Source organism: Euprymna scolopes, chromosome 36 (genome assembly GCF_053919585.1).
Source record: "Euprymna scolopes isolate OS-2025 chromosome 36, ASM5391958v1, whole genome shotgun sequence".
NCBI lineage: Eukaryota > Metazoa > Mollusca > Cephalopoda > Sepiida > Sepiolidae > Euprymna > Euprymna scolopes.
Genome location: NC_136517.1, coordinates 27,711,100 through 27,731,272, shown reverse-complemented (window position 1 = coordinate 27,731,272; position 20,173 = coordinate 27,711,100). Strand labels below are relative to the sequence as shown.

The following is a 20,173-nucleotide window of genomic DNA, read 5'->3' as shown; positions in this document are numbered from 1 at the left end:
AAACTAAAACGAGAAAGTTTAAGCCAGTAGTTTAGGACATCTTTCTTTCTTTCTTTTCTATAAAGTTATATCACGAGGAGTATTTTCAATTTACTTTATTATACAAAATAAACTTCGTTTTTTTTTTCTTTTTCATTTTCAAGGTGTTTTTTCATGGAAGGCATTACAAGTAAAGTATAAAGTTACTTGATATAAGAAACTAAAAACAACGAAAAATGAGTAACACGAACACATGATGTCTATTAACCATTGTCTTAAAAATAATAACGTTATAATTAGGATGGAAAACAGTCAGTCAAAAGAGAATTCCACAAGTCAACGGTTCTTTGAAAAAAAAAAGAAAAAGATTATAACAACATGTATGAACAGTTAATTGATAAACACCAATATATCAACAAGTGAAAAGAGCTGGAACAAAAGAGCAGGGAATAAACCAGACAATTCTGACAATTTTTGTACTTGGGTATGAGGTTAAAATTCCGCCTCTGACTATTTTATTTTTATTTGTTTATTCTTCAGAGATTAACAGCTGCGACTCTTACTCCAACTCCTATCATTCTTCCGAGTTCCACCAACACATTACAAAACTTCTGACTTCCTCTAAGGTTGATTCCGCAATGCTGATTTGCACGCCATTCGTGAGTTCAACTTTTTAATTAATAGAAAAAAATAGCTGCTACTTAGCGTAGGATATAACTCTCCATAAAATAATTGAGCGTTCTTGGCAGTCAGTAATGCTAATGTAAACGTAATTACACGAGTTGCCTTCAATAAGATTCCAGACATTTTTTTACAGCCATTTAAAATTGTTGTAGACTCTTGAAAATTCAGTATGTTATTGCTATACATCTTATGAGATGACTGGCCATTTTTTTTATTTCAGGTTCAAATAAACAGCTACAACAGAGTTCGGAGAATACACCCAACTAAAGCCTGATTGTAACAGTTAGTGAATTTCAAAAATGCAATCTGGACGTGAGGATACTTTAGATAAGCGATATGCGATAAAATTCTGTTTTAAACTTGGTAAAGGAAAATACCACAGACTGCTTTTGGACCATCTTTCATGAATCGAGCGTCAAGTTTTCGAGTGGCATAAGAAATTCAAGAAAGTGCTGCGAGTCTGTAAGGGAATGATGAGAGGTGTAGGAATAGTAAGGACGTCAGAACACCAGAGTTAATTGGCCAAATAAATAATTTCATGGATAAGTACCATTGTGTGCCTATAGCGGCAATAAGCAGATAGTTTGATGTCAGTGTGGGAACTGTACACACAATTATTCGCGACAAACTGAAGATGCGGAAGATTCAAGTCTACAACCCAATCCTTGTTACAGACTATTTGACCAAGATGTTGCATCAAGACAATGCCTCATCCTCCCTATAGTCCAGACCTTGCTCCCTGTGACTTTTGGTTATTCCCTAAGCTCAAGGAAAACCTTAGAAGCTGTTGTTATGAAACAAGTGAGGAGATGAAAGAAGCTCTGATGAGGGTCATTGAGACGTTCACATAAGTTCCATGGGGCATGACAGAAGTTATTGGAACAGTACAACAAGTGCATTGCAGCTGGAGGAGATTACTTCGAAAGGGACTAGAGTTTCATGTGTGTACTATCAATAAAAATGTCCATATTAAAAAAAGTCTGGAAGTTATTGAAGGCAAATCATATATACAATATCATTGCTCTTATTTTTGAGACGAACATAACAGCATAATAATATGTTCAACTGTTAATCACATCTAAACTTTTTCTTTCAGTTAACATCGGCGATCATATCGCGTGATTCCCGTGTCCCTTACTTCCGTTCCTCTGTTCGCAGGTACGTAAAACTTTTACTTATTTGAATTCCATATTTGAATTCCATCTTGAACTTTATGATCGTTGTTGCATGAACGCATTACTGAAAGACTAAATCCCTTTCTCCACTTGGCTTATCTGACGAAGACGATGACAGAGAGAAGGATTTAAAGAAACTCACTTGACGACAGGTGGATTAATATTAGCGCAGTCTAAACGGTCATCTCTCCTACTCTCAGGCGCTCTATAGTACAGTTGATGCATTGCTGTGATGCCATAATAAGTATATATGCGTGTCTCTATCTGTATGCGTACCTAAGTGGCAAAGACAACTGACCTAGAAAAGGATACACCGTGAATTTCTAAATTTGGCCTGACAGTGGTCATTTTTCACATGAAAATAATAAGTCTGATAGTATAAGAAATTCAGCCGGGGTGGGGGGGCTCGATAGTAGTACTGATGTGTGTGTATGTGTGTGTGTGTGTGTGAGAGAGAGAGAGAGAGAGAGAGAGAGAGAGAGAGAGAGAGAGTTCCCAATGGACTCCTAAAAGGGTAGAATCGATTTTTTTTTAATTTCACACGAAGGTACATTATGTGCCTGGCAGTGATAGATAGCTATGTATCGGAATTTCTTCGATAAGTATCGATAATCGATAATCGAAATAATCTGATGAAAGAAGGAACGGGTGATTTTGACCAAAGTTAATACCTTGTACAGTCTAACATCACAAGTGCATGTTAGAAGTTTTATTAGCGTACAAGCAGAAAGGCCCAGCATATAAATTCAACGGTAGGTTCTTCATATGACAGGTGCACGTTCAAAATAAACATTTCTGTTTAGAGCACAATTGAACTATGATACATGACTTTTGATACTTGAATTTTAATGCAAGCAACAGTAGATTCTCTACAGTGCAATGTAAACGACAATTTATTATGGACTAAGTCATGTGAAGCTTCCCATCCGGTGTACCGTGGTGAATCCCCAACTAGAGCAGGGCATTACTCGATTTGATTGAAAAATGGTTGATTTTGCCGATTTCGATGACAATAAGATATGGAGGTGAAACATTCGTTGATCCTCATTACATCCCGGGCAACATGGGATCTCCGTGCTAATAAGCGATAAATTCACATTTATATAAAAATGTCAATAGTTAAGAGAGAGAGAGAGGGGGAGAGAGAGAGAGAAAGAGAGAGAGAGAGGGGCCGAAATGGTTTCGATAAATTGATGATAGTATATTTTGAAACATCGCTAATTATGTAAACCGTAATTGCCACATTATTATTATTATTATTATTATTATTATTATTATTATTATTATTATTATTATTATTATTATTATTATTATTTATTGAAATAAAAAAATTTGTAAAATAAAACGAAAAATTAAAATGAAAAATTAAAACAATTTAATTAGGGAATTTTTTTTCAATAGCCTGAGCGACTCAGGCGATAAATAAAATCATAAAAATATAATTAGAGCGAGTCCAAACAAGAGTCTCAAATCTAGTATGTCCCACACTCTCGGCCAATATCCAACCCCTATTCCATCGCCGCAATGTTACATCACTGTGCCTGTTTTACAAATACTTTAATGATATGTGCTCCGATGAACTCATAGCACTTGTGTCACCTCGATGTGCACCAACCCCTTCACTGTTGACGCTCCTATATGCCGGAAAGCCTTCTATTCTAATAGTTTCTTTTTTGGGACTGATAGACTTTGGAATTCCACCCTGTTTCCTGTTTCACTGACTGTAATACGAATAGATATCTCGCTGCTCAACTCCCCAGTCTCCTGTTAGACATGATCCCAAATAGTAGTATGTCAATACGCCTTGTTTGGAATGAAAAAGAGTTAAATGTCCATGAGAAAGAAAAAGAGAAACACCAAAAATGGCAGCCCACATTAGTGGCAATGTGTCAGACAATAAGATGTGTTCGACTGGACAACTGATTTGCGCAGTTTGAATTTAAGCTATTGACCTGATGCGTCTGTTAGTTGAACGCGTTGGCGGCGTCCGCACCGCATTCTTTGAGACAATCAATGTCTGACTTCTTCAGATTCCTGCAGACTTCCTCTGCCAACGATAAACGACCGATATTTTGATTCCGGTTTTCTTACTCTCCTTCCTGTTTAATAAATTATTTGGGAATCTTTCCAATTCTCTCTTTACGTTATGAAAAATAACGTTATGATTAAAATGGCTGATTTTTTGGAAGTACTAATGGTTCACAAGGCATAATCACGTTGACACACCGCGGGTCTCGTTGGATTACCGAAGTTAAACAACGCTGAGCCTGGTCAGTACTAAAATGGATGACTATTTGGGAATTCCAGGTGCTGTATGTGCCCTCCGCTTATTTCGGCATTGTTTCCAGTAGTTCTGGATCTCTCCTTCCCACTGGACTAAAGCAGTGACGATTCAGGATTGGGAGTGATGATTGCGCAACCCTTGCCTAATAATTACACGCACAGCTACTTTTACAGAAGGTTTTCATTGTCTTTCGAGATTGAATGGACACTTTCAATGGGTAACGACTTATCAAAACCAAACGATTGCAAGTTGAATACTGTACCATGATATTGTGAGAATTTGTAGATATTCTTTCACATCTTAAAGTAGAAAATTATTTGAGGACTGTTTGGGATTTGTCTAAAGATTGTATCGCTGAGATATTTCTTTTGAAACTTATCAAGGTATAATACGAGGTACATTAAAATAAAAACAGAGCCCGGAATCTTATAATGGTCTGTGGTGCTCGATTAACCTTATCGGCCAACTCTGATATCGTTAGAAAATGTATGCGCCTACAATATACATATATATATATATATATATATATATATATATATATATATATATATATATACGTGTGTTTATATATATGTATATATATAATCGTTAATAAAATAAATACACACATACATACATACATACATACATACATACATACATATATATATATATATATATATATATATTTATATATATATATATACACATTAGTGGCCTGGCAATGCCATAGAAGAGACAACCAAGATAAAATGACACCCGAAGCAAAATACATCCCAAAGCAGCAAAACTAACGCTAGCCTATCAGGACACTATATATATATATACAAATGTAGGCAAATTTGGGCATATTTTATTGGTTTGAAAATATGGGTTCTTTTTTAAAAACGGTCATAAAATTTTAACCATAGAATAGTATTACAATCTTCCAAACGCCTGCAAATTTTCATGTAGTTTCATCCCATAGAACTAAAGATATGAGCATTTTAATATTCAATTTGGTTACGAATATAGATATATCCACACACACACACACACACACACACACACATGTATATATATATATATATATATATATATATATATATATATATATATATATATATATATATATATAAGTTGATATGTCGCGTTTATATTAGGAGTTTTAAACTGTTTCCTGGTGTACACAAAGTTAGCCATACATTCATCCATACATACATACGTACATGAATACAAAAATACATACATATATACTACATTCAAGCACGACAGAGTTATTCTTTTTCTCGATTTTTCTGGATATCTTTTCGATTCGCCAAGCGGTCATTTTTTATTTTAGTCTGCATGTTGTATAAAATGGCAACCAAAAGTTGTCTGTAGGTTCAAACTTCGCACGTAAATTTCTTAATTTTTTTTCATTAACTGCAAATAATTTTATAAGACTTGAAAATTTACATGTTTTTTAGCAGTGCAAAAGTAAAATATGTTTCTGTCTTTGAACGTCCATTGAACAAGCAACTAATCCTTAAGAAACTGCCAAACATCTACACACATATTTCGTGGTAAAGGGATTCAGAGGTTCTTATATGTCGGTTTAACAAAACATAGGCCCCCAACAACCAAGCATAAGTAGTAAGCCCGGCAACATAAGATGAGGAATTTTTCGACACAATAAATTATTGATGTTGATCTCGTTGTTTTTTTTCGAACACGGTTCAAAAAACCATGCCTCCCCCCCCCCCAAAAAAAAACCTCGCCAAAGTAGTTGTTTTTAGCTGGAAGAATAGCTGCTAAGGGGATAAATCAGAGAAGTTGGATTGTTGTTGGCACGTTCCATCCACTATATGTGGGCTACGTTGATCAGTAAGGTGTCAATATTACCTAAATTAGCTAAAATAATTTTAGGATTCAAAAAAAAAAAAAAAAATATTAAAATTACCAAAGATACAGATCAAATTAAGCATAAGGCATCAAAGAAATCCCGGGGCAAGGCCAGGTAATACTGCTAGTATATATATATATATATATATATATATATATATATATAGTCATCCATATACAGTACTGTTTCGCTGTATCACAGCTCATCAGTGCGGCTAGACAAGCAACTACCCCAAGTCAAAATCGAAACCCGACCGCTCAAATGACAGTCAAGGCTTCTTACTATTAATCGGCTGCTGCTCTGCGGGTAGTGAATTAATGATGTTTTGACATTGTCTAAAGCCGAAGCTCAATTTGTTTACACAAAGAGCATCGCTTAATATGCTAATCGCAGTTTGTATATCACTTTCCATTAGGCTCAACCTAAGATAGGGAGCATTATAGTCATCCACATGCAATACTGTTTCGCTGTATCACTGCTCATCAGTGCGGCTAGACATGTATATATATATATATATATATATATATATATATATATATATATATATATATATATATATATATGCATGTGTGTGTGTGCGCGTGTGTGTGTGTAAAATGTCATTAATATTTAATACGCTTAAACGCATTCATTGATATAAATATGGTTTCTGTCTACTCGGTTTCGATTGTAACAATCCTTCAGAGATTTTTCAAGTTTTTGTGCTCTCATGTATAAAGGAAAGAATGCACACACGGAAAACCGAAAACTCTGACAAGTGCTTGTGCGTCCCTTCTTTAACTTTTGAATGAGGTACGGAGGGTCCTATGGCATATTGAATAAGGCGACTGATCTATACTGGACTCTCAAGTTTTTAATCCAACCTTACTTTCTATTATAGCTCAAAAGCCCTATCTGCTCTGTTAGATCTGAACTAATGACAGAAATAGCCACGTTATGGGGGTCTTCATCAAAGAGTTTGTTTTTTTTTTTACAGTTTTCTTTCTCTTAAAGGGGAATTCTTTTGCTTGACCGAAGGATTGTACGTTTGTTGTATTTTCACAAAACATAAAAAAAATTTAGTTATTTTTTTTCTCTTTCTAAAGAAAAAAAAAGAAATTGCCATTTACCTCTCTCTCCCTCCAACTACTAATACTGATGGACATTTTGCAAGTCTTTTTTATTTTTAATAATTTGCCATGAATAGTGCTCATCCACTGTTGTTCGTCAGAGCATATTCCATTAAAATACTTGCAAAACAGACGCAGGGATGCAACACTGCGGCGATGGGACAGGAATTAGAGCTTGGTTGATAGTGCAGTACCTATTAGATTGGAGACTTTTTTGGTAGCCTGTCTAAGAGAAAGGGACTAGTACTAAATGCAGCAGCCCAGATGTGGTAACAATACTCGCATCAAAGCTATTTTTATGGAGAAATGGTTAGATTCTTCTATCGTTTTAGAAAGGTATTGTGAGCGTGCGCGTGCGCGTGCGTGCGCGTGCGTGCGCGTGCGTGCGTGCGCGTGCGTGCGTGTGTGTGTGTGTGTGTGTGTGTGTGTGTGTGTGTGTGTGTGTGTGTGTGTGTGCTAATTGATTAATTACGTTCATTGGATATAGGTATTCTGTCAGCATGGACTAAAAACAATATTCTTCAAAAAGTGATAAATACGTGCGTAGAGCTTATAAATCAATAAAATTATATAAACATTGTAAGGAGTATAAGCTAGTCGATCAACGTTTCGACATTTCTATATCGTCGTCAGAAATGGAAAAAAAAATTGAAATGTCAAAACGTTAATCGATCTGCGCAGACTGCTTATAATGTTCATATCATTTTATTGATCTCTACTTATATACAACAGACATTTTATGTGCGCGTCTAGGTGTACGTGAGTTCGTTCCCTATAGACTCCAAAACAGCTGGGTCGGTTTTTATCAATTTCACACAAATGTTTTTGTATGTATCTGGAAGTGTTCTTAGATAGGTTTTTAGTAGGAATGATTCCGATAAGTATCGGAAATCGACAATCGAAAAATCTGATTAAAGGAGGAACAGTCCGATTTTGACCGAAGTTAGCATCCTTAAACAGAAATGCATTTGAGAAGTTTTAGAAGAGCTCGGCTTATAAAATTAACAGTAGGTTATTTCATAAGACAGAGCCGCGTTGAAAATGATTGCTTCTGTGTAGAGCACAACTGAAAGTGTGGAACATGGAAAGGCGGGAAACAAAAACGAAACGTGTAAAAAGAAAAATAGAAAGGAAAAAGGGGAAAATTGAAACAACGAAAAAGGTAGATAAAGAAAGGGAAAATGGAGAAAGAAACGACAAAGAAAAGGGGAAAGGGAAAGAAAGGAAGAACGAAAAGAGAAGAAAGGCAGAAGCAATTTTTAAAAACGAAAAGGGAAAAGGGAAAAGGGAAAAGGAAAAAGAGGAAGAAGGAAAAATAGAAAAGAAAAAAAAGAAACGAAGAATGAGTTTTAACAAAATACCGTCGTTTCTCTATTGATTAGAAAACATAAATAATCCAAGTCACATCAAATATTTAAAGCAAACATTTATTTTATCGTTGCAAAAACGAAGCAATGAACGAAAACAAAAAACTTTACTGCGTTTGTTCGCTGTAATGTGATTGAAAAAAGGCATTGGTTTAACACACACACACACGCGCGCGCGCATATATTTACAGATAGAACTTGAATGCTTACTTGGATCTAGTGTTGAATTACAAATGTAGTATACAAATATAGCGTAATTAATGTAAATAATATGAAGACTTATGTCGACTTATGTCGACTCTACTAGTACTACGTTTAAGCAGAGATACAGAAATCACTTGATCTCTTACAAAATTGAACCAAATGCTCTATCTGATAAACCTTCCACTTCTTTACTGAATATGTTATGGAATTATTTTTAAAAAATTCATTATAAATTAAAATGGTCAATATTTAGTAAGGGTAATAAATATATACCTAAGATGAGAAAAATGTAATTTATCTACGTTGGAATCCTTCCATATAGTAACATCTAATAAGAATTTGCTCAATAAAAAGCAAGAAATTATATAAAATTGTCTCCATAGAATAGGGAGAAATACTTGTTTGTTTATTGCTATACGATTAGGGGACACGTCGACAGGGTTGCTCAGACACTTTTATAGGCCAGAATGCATTTTCCTTGTTCACTGGCTTTTCAAAAACTTATCTGACCATGTGCCTTACCTTCTCGTGAGTGGTAAATAAATACTTTTTTGGCTTTTTGGCTACGAGCAAAGTGCAGTATCTGTGCTTATAATCACTTCGTTTTTTTTTCTATTTCCGGCCAGTGAAGGGGAAATAATTCTAAACTAAATTATTGTTTTTGTTTTGTTTTTTTTGTTTTTTAATTTTTATCATAATTCAGAATGCCTTATTTGAGGTATGTAAATGTTCGCCACATTAAAAACTAGTCTTCTGCTCACCCTGTTCTCGCGAAAGGAGGAAAAACAAGTAAACAGAACATTTTCTCGATCCAAAAGTGCATGACAGTTGGTCACGCGGTCCTTAAGCTGGAAAATGTTCAACTACAGAATCTATCGGTAAAATAAGGACCCAAGTCCGCAGATGCCGGGGGTTAAGAGAGGGGGTTAGGGATTGAGGAAGAATTTGGGATAAATCTGAAAGAAACAAATTATGCAGCCAGGATAAAAATTAGAAAACATGAAAGATGTTTTAGCATATCTACTCGATCGATATTGGTTATCTTTGATCCAGCCATAGTTAAAGCCATGAACAGAAATGCTTAGTACGATGAGGAACTACAAACATATCTTTGTTTTCTCTATGTCTCTTTTTTTTCTTTCCCTTTCTTTCTCTCTCTCTCTCTCTCTCTTCTTTTTTCTCTCCCTTTTTCTCTAACTTTCGCTCTCTATATATATACTGATGCGAGCAAATCAAATTGTCTGAAGATATTGGTTTCTTGAATTAAAATGCAAAAAAAACATTGATCTTATTGCTTCCATTAGTAAAACTAAATTATGTTCTGCAAAGTCAAAAACAAAACAACAATTTTCCTCTGCAAAACAACCAAACCAAACACCATGAATAAATATTTGAACATATAACGAACTTGAAGCATGAACACTTTTATTTTTTCGAAATTATTGGATGCGGCATTAAATAACTCGGAAAAGGTTGGTATGCCGTAAAACGAAAATAACAAAACACAAACACCGTAAATAAGTATTTGAAGATATAATTTAAAGCATTAAAAGATTTTTTCCAAAATTACTAAATTTACATTTACAAAGGATACCCTAGTAATAATTTTGAGGCAAGGATTGCGCAATCACCAACCACACCTCTCCTGAATTGGCATTGGTTGAGTCCAGTGGCAAGGACGTACAGCTAGGTAGTAAGTTAGGAAAATATCTATGGCAATTAAGCTACACAGAATATTCCGCGTTTCATTCTCGTGATAATTCACCAGGCTTTATAACAGATAATGATATAAAAAGTCGTTATCAAGGTAAGTTTTCTTTCTTTTTTATTTTTCTGTTAACTTTCTCGATCCGCCGAGCATTTTTCTCGTTTCAGTTAATAATTTGTATATTAGTTTGCCGAATGATTTTTTGTCAGCTATTTTCCTCGAGCGCTTTCGATCCTTGATCGTTGTCAGGAGCAATTTTTATTTTTGTTAAGGAAGTTTTTTTTTTATTGCCTTTTTATATGTAATTAATTTTATTTTGGTTTTTATTATTGGTTTCATATTATTTAGTTATTTTAATGTAACTCGTCTGTTAGGGAGGGAAGGATAAAGAAGCGTGTGGTGAAGTCTATTATTCTATTTTTTTTTTAACTATGAGTTAATAAATATATTTAACTACGAATATACATATTAATTGTTTTATGTGGTCACCATCATTGTCCAGATGTGTCTTTACTCTCTTTCACGGGCAGCCAATTGCATGCTCTTCCACTTCTTTATGGTGACATCGCCGAGCTGACAGATATGTCAGACTTTGCGTATCTCCACTGCCCGCTTAAGTATCCCCCAAAGATGTTCTATTGCGTTCAAGTCTGGAGACATTCTTGGTTCATCACCTTTACCCTAAGCCTCTTCAGTAAAGCAGTGGTCATCTTGGATGTGTGTTGAAGTTATTGTCATGCTAGAACATTGATCTGCGACCCAGTTTCTGGAGGAAGATCATGCTTTTGTTTCCGCTAATGAAATGTAACTCTCTAGCACTTACAACCCCGGACCATGACATTCTCACCGCCATGCTTGACTGTAGACATGAGATACTTATCTTTGTACTCATCGCCTAGTCACCGCCACACATGCTTGAAGTCATTAGAACCAAACAAATAAGTTTTTATCTCATCAGACCATAGGATATGGTTCCAGTAATTAATGTGACACGTCTTCAGCAAACTGTTTGTAGACTTTCTTGTGTATTGTCTTCAGAATAGGCTTCCTCCTGGGGCGACAACAATGCATACTAATTTGATGTAGAGTGTGGCGTATGGTCTGAGCACTAGTAGGCTGACTCTTCACCTATTCAATCTTGGCAGCAATGCAAACAGCACTTCTATGCTGATCTTTCAAAGAAAGCATTTGAATGTGACGCTACGTATGTGCGCTCAGCTTCTTTGGTCGACCTATTCGAGGCCTGTTTTAAGTAGACCTTTTTTTAAACGCTGGATGATCTTAACCACTGTGTTGCAGTTCAGTTTCAAAGTACTGGCACTCTTTTTTTAGCCTTAACCATCTTCATCTTCACAACAATACGTATTTTAAAGTTCTTAAAGAGTTCTTTGCCATGTGGTGCCATGTTGTAACTTTCAATGACCAGTATGAGAGATTGCCAGAGTTGTACAACACATTTGAATGCACCTGCTCCCTATGTGTAAATGGGCCTAGTAACACTAATGGGTCACGTGACATTTTGGAGGGAAAATGACAAGCAGTACTTAATTTGGACATTTAGGGGTGTAGTTTCTCAGGGGTGAACTCACTTTTGTTGGCAGGAGTTTATCTTTTAATGGTTATATTTTGAATTATTTTGAGGGAAAATTACATTAACTCTATTATATAAGATGCAAACAGACTGCTTTTCATTGTGTCAAAGTGTCATTTTATCAGTGTTGTCCCATGAAGAGATATGCTTAAATATTTGCAGAAATGTGATACACTGTATATATATATATATATATATATATATATATATATATATATATATATATATATATATATATATATATATATGTATGTATATATATATAATATATGTACACACACACATATATATATACATAATATTAATTCACTAAAATTTATGAAAGCAATATTTTTACCCATGCTTCAAAGATTTCAACACTCAACAATTTTTCATGTATACATGCGTATCAGAAAGTCAATGTTAATATTACCTTCCTCCGTTTGTATAATTATAAAATATAAATGAGATTTCTTTTCTGGGAAAATCATAGTTTTTAACGAAACAGGTGCTGTCAGGAATTGTGTATGTCAACGTACTTAAAGGAATAAATGATAAGATCATCAACATCTTGAAATTTGGAATATAGACTTTTGTAATTTATATGTTATATACTCTGTAATTGCATAAAACTTCATAAATTAAAGGATCGGTATAAATAAAAAGTGAAATATAATTGACAAAAAAACGTTTCTACATACATACATACATACATACATACATACATACATACATACATACATGATGATTGCAACGTTTTGTCAGACGAGTGCCACTCCCTCAGACATTTAAAATCCATGAGCCCAAATGCCTGAGGGAGTATCTATACAAAGATGATGTTACAGAGTCTTAGCTTTGTACGACAGCTAAGTCTCTCTCTCGGTTCAAAATGTTGAGATCCAGCAACAAGCAAGAGCAAGATAGCTAGCAACAAATTAAACTGCAGACCAACTTAATGCGGGTACTGGTCTCCCGCTTTCTTTTTTAAATCAGAGATTTGCTTCTCCTAGAAAGGTTGTCTTCACCACGGCTTACGAGAGCCCTCTCCACCCCAATAAACATACACACACACACACACACACACACACACACACAAAAATATACACTGTGCTAGTTGGCCGTTGAGCCAGAAAAAGAGTTCATTCGCCCTTTGTATGTATGAATAAATGAACATACATACATACATACATACATACATACATACACGCATGTGTGTGTGCCTGTGTGTTTTTCGGTGTGTGTCTGTGTGTGCCTGTGTCTGTGTGTCTGTGTATTTCTCTCCGGAATAAGATAGCAAACATCGATTTAATTTTCCAAATTCAACATTACAGGAGTTGATAGACTTCTCACGAAATAGCAGCTTTGCTGAGCAGGCCATGTTGTTGGCAGGAGTTTATCTTTTAATGGTTATATTTTGAATTATTTTGAGGGAAAATTACATTAACTCTATTATATAAGATGCAAACAGACTGCTTTTCATTGTGTCAAAGTGTCATTTTATCAGTGTTGTCCCATGAAGAGATATGCTTAAATATTTGCAGAAATGTGATACACTGTATATATATATATATATATATATATATATATATATATATATATATATATATATATATATATGCTTCAAAGATTTTAACATCGATTTAATTTTCTAAATTCAACATTACAGGAGTTGATAGACTTCTCACGAAATGGCAGCTTTGCTGAGCAGGCCATGTGCTGAGAATAAACGATGACAAGATTTCCAAAATATTGGTGCACTTAATGCTGGAGTAAACAATGTCAGGAGGTCTTTGTTGAGATATAAAGCTAAATTTAAACGTAACCTCGTGTCCGTAAAACAAAGATGAGAAACATTGGGAAGATGGTCATTCAATGAGCTGCATATCTTTGCAAATGTTAAACTAGAGCTTAAACAATTCTACCTGTCCAAAATTGTTCACCGCACAATATAAGAGAAAATCGAAAGGCGGCAGCATTCAATTACTCATAAAACGTTTACAGTATCTACACCTGCAGTTGCAGTGGCTTACAGTGCAAATCTCTCGCAGGATTGAAATGTCACCAACGATTAAAGCACCACTAAAATATTGAAGAATCATATTGGTAAAACATCAGACGTCCAAAACGCGGGAGAATCTATTTGTATTTATATTTATATAAATAACAAAAAGTATATATTTTAAATTCCACGACGTTGTCCATTTTACCGCTTATTTCTTTCAGCAAGTTAAAATGTTCAATTCTTATTTCTTTCAGCATTTTAAAATGTACAATTATTATTTCTTTCAGCATGGTAAAATGTTCAATTCTTATTTCTTCTAGCATGTTAAAATGTTCAATCCTTTTTTTTTTTTTCAGCATTTAAAAATGGTCAATTCTTATTTCTTTCAGCGTGTTAAAATGTTCAATTCTTATTTTTTCATCATTTTAAAATGTTCAATTCTTAATTTTTTCAGCAGTTTAAAAAGTTCAATTCTTATTTCTTTCAGCATGTTAAAATGTTCAGTTCTTATTTCTTTCAGCATGTTAAAACGTTCAATTCTTATTTCTTTCAGCGTGTAAAAATGTTCAGTTCTTATTTCTTTCAGCATGTTAAAATTTTCAATTCTTATTTTTTTTAGCATGTTAAAATCTTCAATTCTTATTTTTTTAGCATTATAAAATGTTCAATTCTTATTTCTTTCAGCATGTTAAAATCTTTTATTCTTATTTTTTTAGCATTATAAAATTTTCAATTCTTATTTCTTTCAGCATGTTAAAATGTACAATTCTTATTTCAGCATGTTAAAATGTTCAATTCTTATTTCTTTTAGCATATTAAATGTTCAATTCTCATTTCTTCAGCATGGTAAAATGTTCAATTCTTATTTTTTTTAGCATGTTAAAATGTACAATTCTTATTTCTTTCATGTTAAAATGTTCAATTCTCATTTTTCATCATGTTAAAATGTTCAATTCTTATATCTTTCAGCATGTTAAATGTCCAATTCTTATTTCTTTCATAATTTTAAAATGTTCAATTCTTATTTCTTTCAGCATGTTAAAATCTTTATTCTTATTTTTTTAGCATTATAAAATTTTCATTTCTTATTTCTTTCAGCATGTTAAAATGTACAATTCTTATTTCAGCATGTTAAAATGTTCAATTCTTATTTCTTTTAGCATATTAAATGTTCAATTCTCATTTCTTCAGCATGGTAAAATGTTCAATTCTTATTTTTTTTAGCATGTTAAAATGTACAATTCTTATTTCTTTCATGTTAAAATGTTCAATTCTCATTTTTCATCATGTTAAAATGTTCAATTCTTATATCTTTCAGCATGTTAAATGTCCAATTCTTATTTCTTTCATAATTTTAAAATGTTCAATTCTTATTTCTTTCATAATTTTAAAATGTTCAATTCTTATTTCTTCCATATTTTTTAAATGTTCAATTCTTATTTCTTTCAGCATGTTAAAATGCTCAATTCTTATTTCTTTCATAATTTTAAAATGTTCAATTCTTATTTCTTTCAGCATGTTAAATGTCCAATTCTTATTTCTTTCAGCATGTTAAAATGTTCAATTCTTATTTCTTTCAGCATGTGAAAATGTTCAGTTCTTATTTCTTTCAGCATGTTAAAATGTTCAATTCTTATTTCTTTCATAATTTTAAAATGTTCAATTCTTATTTCTTTCAGCATGTTAAATGTCCAATTCTTATTTCTTTCAGCATGTTAAAATGTTCAATTCTTATTTCTTTCAGCATGTGAAAATGTTCAGTTCTTATTTCTTTCAGCATGTTAAAATGCTCAATTCTTATTTCTTTCATAATTTTAAAATGTTCAATTCTTATTTCTTTCAGCATGTTAAATGTCCAATTCTTATTTCTTTCAGCATGTTAAAATGTTCAATTCTTATTTCTTTCAGCATGTTAAAATGTTCAATTCTTATTTCTTTCAGCATGTTAAAATGTTCAGTTCTTATTTCTTTCAGCATGTTAAAATGTTCAGTTCTTATTTCCTTCAGCATGTTAAAATGTTCAATTCTTATTTCTTTCAGCATGTTAAAATGTTCAGTTCTTATTTCTTTCAGCATGTTAAAATGTTCAGTTCTTATTTCCTTCAGCATGTTAAAATGTTCAGTTCTTATTTCTTTCAGCATGTTAAAATGTTCAGTTCTTATTTCCTTCAGCATGTTAAAATGTTCAGTTCTTATTTCTTTCAGCATGTTAAAATGTTCAATTCTTATTTCTTTCAGCATGTTAAAATGTTCAGTTCTTATTTCCTTCAGCATGTTAAAATGTTCAATTCTTATTTCCTTCAGCATGTTAAAATGTTCAGTTCTTATTTCTTTCAGCATGTTAAAATGTTCAGTTCTTATTTCCTTCAGCATGTTAAAATGTTCAGTTCTTATTTCTTTCAGCATGTTAAAATGTTCAATTCTTATTTCTTTCAGCATGTTAAAATGTTCAGTTCTTATTTCCTTCAGCATGTTAAAATGTTCAATTCTTATTTCTTTCAGCATGTTAAAATGTTCAGTTCTTATTTCTTTCAGCATGTTAAAATGTTCTGTCGATTTTCGAATCTATTATGTGCTGACACATCAAACGAATCGGAACTCATAAACTTTAAAAGAATATGCAAGGAATATAGGCATGATTACAAAAATCCGAAAAACTCGGACGAAAAGTTTCAGTTGTGATTTGGTTATATATATGCAGAGAAACATACAGACATACAGACAGATTGAGAAAGATTATTATAACATAAATTATAGAAGTAGTATTGATTCACACGGATATCTAATTTTGGTTACAAATGACAATGTCGATATTTAGTAAATAAATTTATTTTAAGTGTTTTTTTATTATATTATCGCAATTCAAAATTCGTTGAATTGCCATAATTATATATATATATATATATGTATATATATATATATATATATGTATATATATATATATATAGTAAGTTATAAAATGTATATGGCGATTAAGCTACACTGAATATTCCGCGTTTCATTATGAAACGCGGAATATTCAGTGCAGCTTAATCGTCATATACATTTTATAACTTACTAACTAGCTCTACCTACGTATTGAGCACTTTTGAAGTAAATAAGTTTACGCATAAATCTATACTTTCGGATAATAATTTTATGTGAGTAAATAAAGGAGTTTTATATATATATATATATATATATATATATATATATATATATATAGAGAGAGAGAGAGAGAGAGAGGGAGAGAGAAGGAGTTATATATATATATATATATATATATATATATATATATATATAGAAGGAGTTATATATATATATATATATATATAAATGTGCTCACGTGTGCGTGTGTATTTCTTGTAGTAAGTGTGTCACAATGAACTGCTAAATGAGATTATATATATATATATGTATATGTATATATATATATATATATATATATATATATATATATATATATATATATATATATATATATATACTTATCGTTGTCTCTTTTGGGTAGGTATGTGTCATTGAACTGTCAAAAGGATATACTCAAAATAGAAAGTGGGAGTTCGTCGGGGTAGGGGGTTAATACCAACACAAAAGGAACGAAACAATTCAGTGAAATGGAGACAGTCAGTCGCGCATGCGTGCAAATACATAAACCCCTTTTGTCTATCGCCGCATTGTTTCCGGCGTCGCCATTTTGTTGGTTTATTCAGCAGGTTAATTAATGTTGTCTCAAACCCCCCCCCTCCGATTACTGACATGATGTGCATGAAGTAAAGGAGCCTGTGTTGGAAGGGGTGTCAACTCTTAGACACATTTTCTGTTGAAGAGATTGAAGGAACAAAAAGAAAAATCGTCGTTTAATCTTCCTACCTCTATATTTTTGTACATTTCAGACGGAGACGCACGCGATCATCATCATCATCATCATCATCATCATCATCATCATCATCATCATCATCATCATCATCACGGTCATTTTTATAATAATCATCATCATCGTTGTCGTCATCATCATTATTTTCAACATTGTCATTGTCATTATCCTCATCATCATCATATTTATCAGCAGCATCATTACATTCGTAAACCCTTATCCTTCTCTTCCCATTCTATTCTTCCACCTTATACTGCTTTTCACGTCATTATCGTAGCCATTATCATCATTATCAGCAACAACATTGTAATTAACATCGTAATCGTCGTCATCAGTATCATCATTAGCAGCAGCCGGATCATCACTATCGCTATCCTTGTTTCCTCCTCTTCCTCCTCTTCCTCCTTATTCTCTTTCTACTACTACTCCCTTTTTGTCGTAATTATCACCATCATCTCTATTGTCATTATCATCATCATAGTTAACATCATTATTGCAATCATTAGTCATCATCAGCATTAACATCATCATTGTAATAATCAGCATTATAAACAGCAGTATCGTCATTATCGCACTCCTTTTTCTCTTTCATCTTACTCTTCCCTCTCATCATCGTCATCATCGTCATTACAAACATCATCATCATCATCATCATCATCATCATGTCATCGTTATCATTTTCATCGTCATAATCAACGTTATCATCACCATCATCATTAATATCAACATCAATATCAACATGTCATCAACATCATCAAATATTTTTCTCCATATCTTACAAAATACGACCAATCATGTTTTGTTTCTTGTATCTTGCTATCCTTGTTTCCTCCTCTTCCTCCTTATTCTCTTTCTACTACTACTCCCTTTTTGTCGTAATTATCACCATCATCTCTATTGTCATTATCATCATAATTATTGCAATCATTAGTCATCATCAGCATTAACATCATCATTGTAATAATCAGCATTATAAACAGCAGTATCGTCATCATCGCACTCCTTTTTCTCTTCCATCTTACTCTTCCCTCTCATCATCGTCATCATCGTCATTACAAACATCATCATATCATCATCATCGTCAGCATCATAATCATCATCATCATCATCATCGTTATCATTTTCATCGTCATAATCAACGTTATCATCGCCATCATCATTAAGGTCATCATCATCATCATCGTCATCATCATCATCATCATCATCATCATCAATATCAACATGTCATCAACATCATCAAATATTTTTCTCCATATCTTACAAAATACGACCAATCATGTTTTGTTTCTTGTATCTTGCTACTATGTTTAACTGACTGATATAGATATTTTTTTATATTTTCACCCCAAATAAAGAACGTTGCCACTTTGATGTAGGGGGTTACTCTCAGGAACCTAAGTTGCAGGGGTACTATGTAAGGAGTTTAGCGGCAAGATGTCTGTTCACGTTACACTTGAACTTCTGCATGTCAGTAAAGTAGGGGAAGCAAGAAACCGGAAGAGAATTCCAAAGCACTGCAGTTCTGGGGAAGAAGCTATTAGAGTAAAAGTCTTTCTCAACTGTGTAGGGGTCGGACTTCACTGCTTGTCGGGTTTGTCGGGGGTATTTTCGTCGAGGGGGTACAGGGCTTGTAGTTCGTCAGAGCATCCACCATTAAAATACTTGTAAAACGGCCAGAGGGATTTAACATTTCTTCGATGAAGTTTAGATGACAGTTCTGGACCTATTAGGTTGGCGACTCTCTTTTGAACCCTTCCAGGAGCGAGAGACTAGTAGTAGATGCACCAGCCCAAATGTGACCGCAGTACTCCATACATGGGCGAATGGCGACTTTGTAGAGATACAGGATACTTTCAGGCGTAAGTAATTTTCTAGCACGATAGAGAGAGCCCACCTTCTTTGCAGCAGCTTTAGCAATAATCTCGCTGTATCTATTCCAACTCATGTTTCCTTTACACGTTAAGCCAAGGAGTTTGAACGAAGTGCTCTCAGGTAAGGTATCGCTAGCCATAGCTATTGGTGGTTGGTAAGGTTTCATGTAATTATTAAAGGAAACGCTTTGTCTTGGCAGCGTTGAACGTTACCATCCATTTATGGCCCCATTCCACTATAGACTGAAGGTCTTCCTCTAGTGTGTCTGCCATTACTTTAGATATGTGCTCATTAGTTTTCCCCACGTGCCTGCTATAGAGCGTGATGTCGTTAGCAAATATACCTATCTCAGAGACAATTTTATCAGGTAAGTCATTTTTGAATATCAGAAATAACAAAGGTCCAAGAATCGATCCTTGAGGCACACCCGCATTTATATTAAATTCTTTAGACGTACGCCCATCGATACAACCTGGATTCTTCTCTCACTTAAGAAAGATCTAATTATGCTAAGCATTCG

The 20,173-nt window shown here is 33.5% G+C and overlaps 1 long non-coding RNA gene across 1 annotated transcript in view; it reads left to right on the top strand.

Moving 5' to 3' along the window:
- The first annotated feature begins 517 nt into the window (after positions 1-517).
- The window catches only part of LOC145260398 (uncharacterized), a 129,941-nt gene continuing 110,285 nt past the window's right edge, over positions 518-20,173 (top strand). The window contains exons 1-2 of the long non-coding RNA XR_013864282.1: positions 518-638; positions 1,760-1,821. This is a non-coding gene — a long non-coding RNA (uncharacterized LOC145260398). The remainder of the gene's footprint in view (positions 639-1,759; positions 1,822-20,173) is intronic.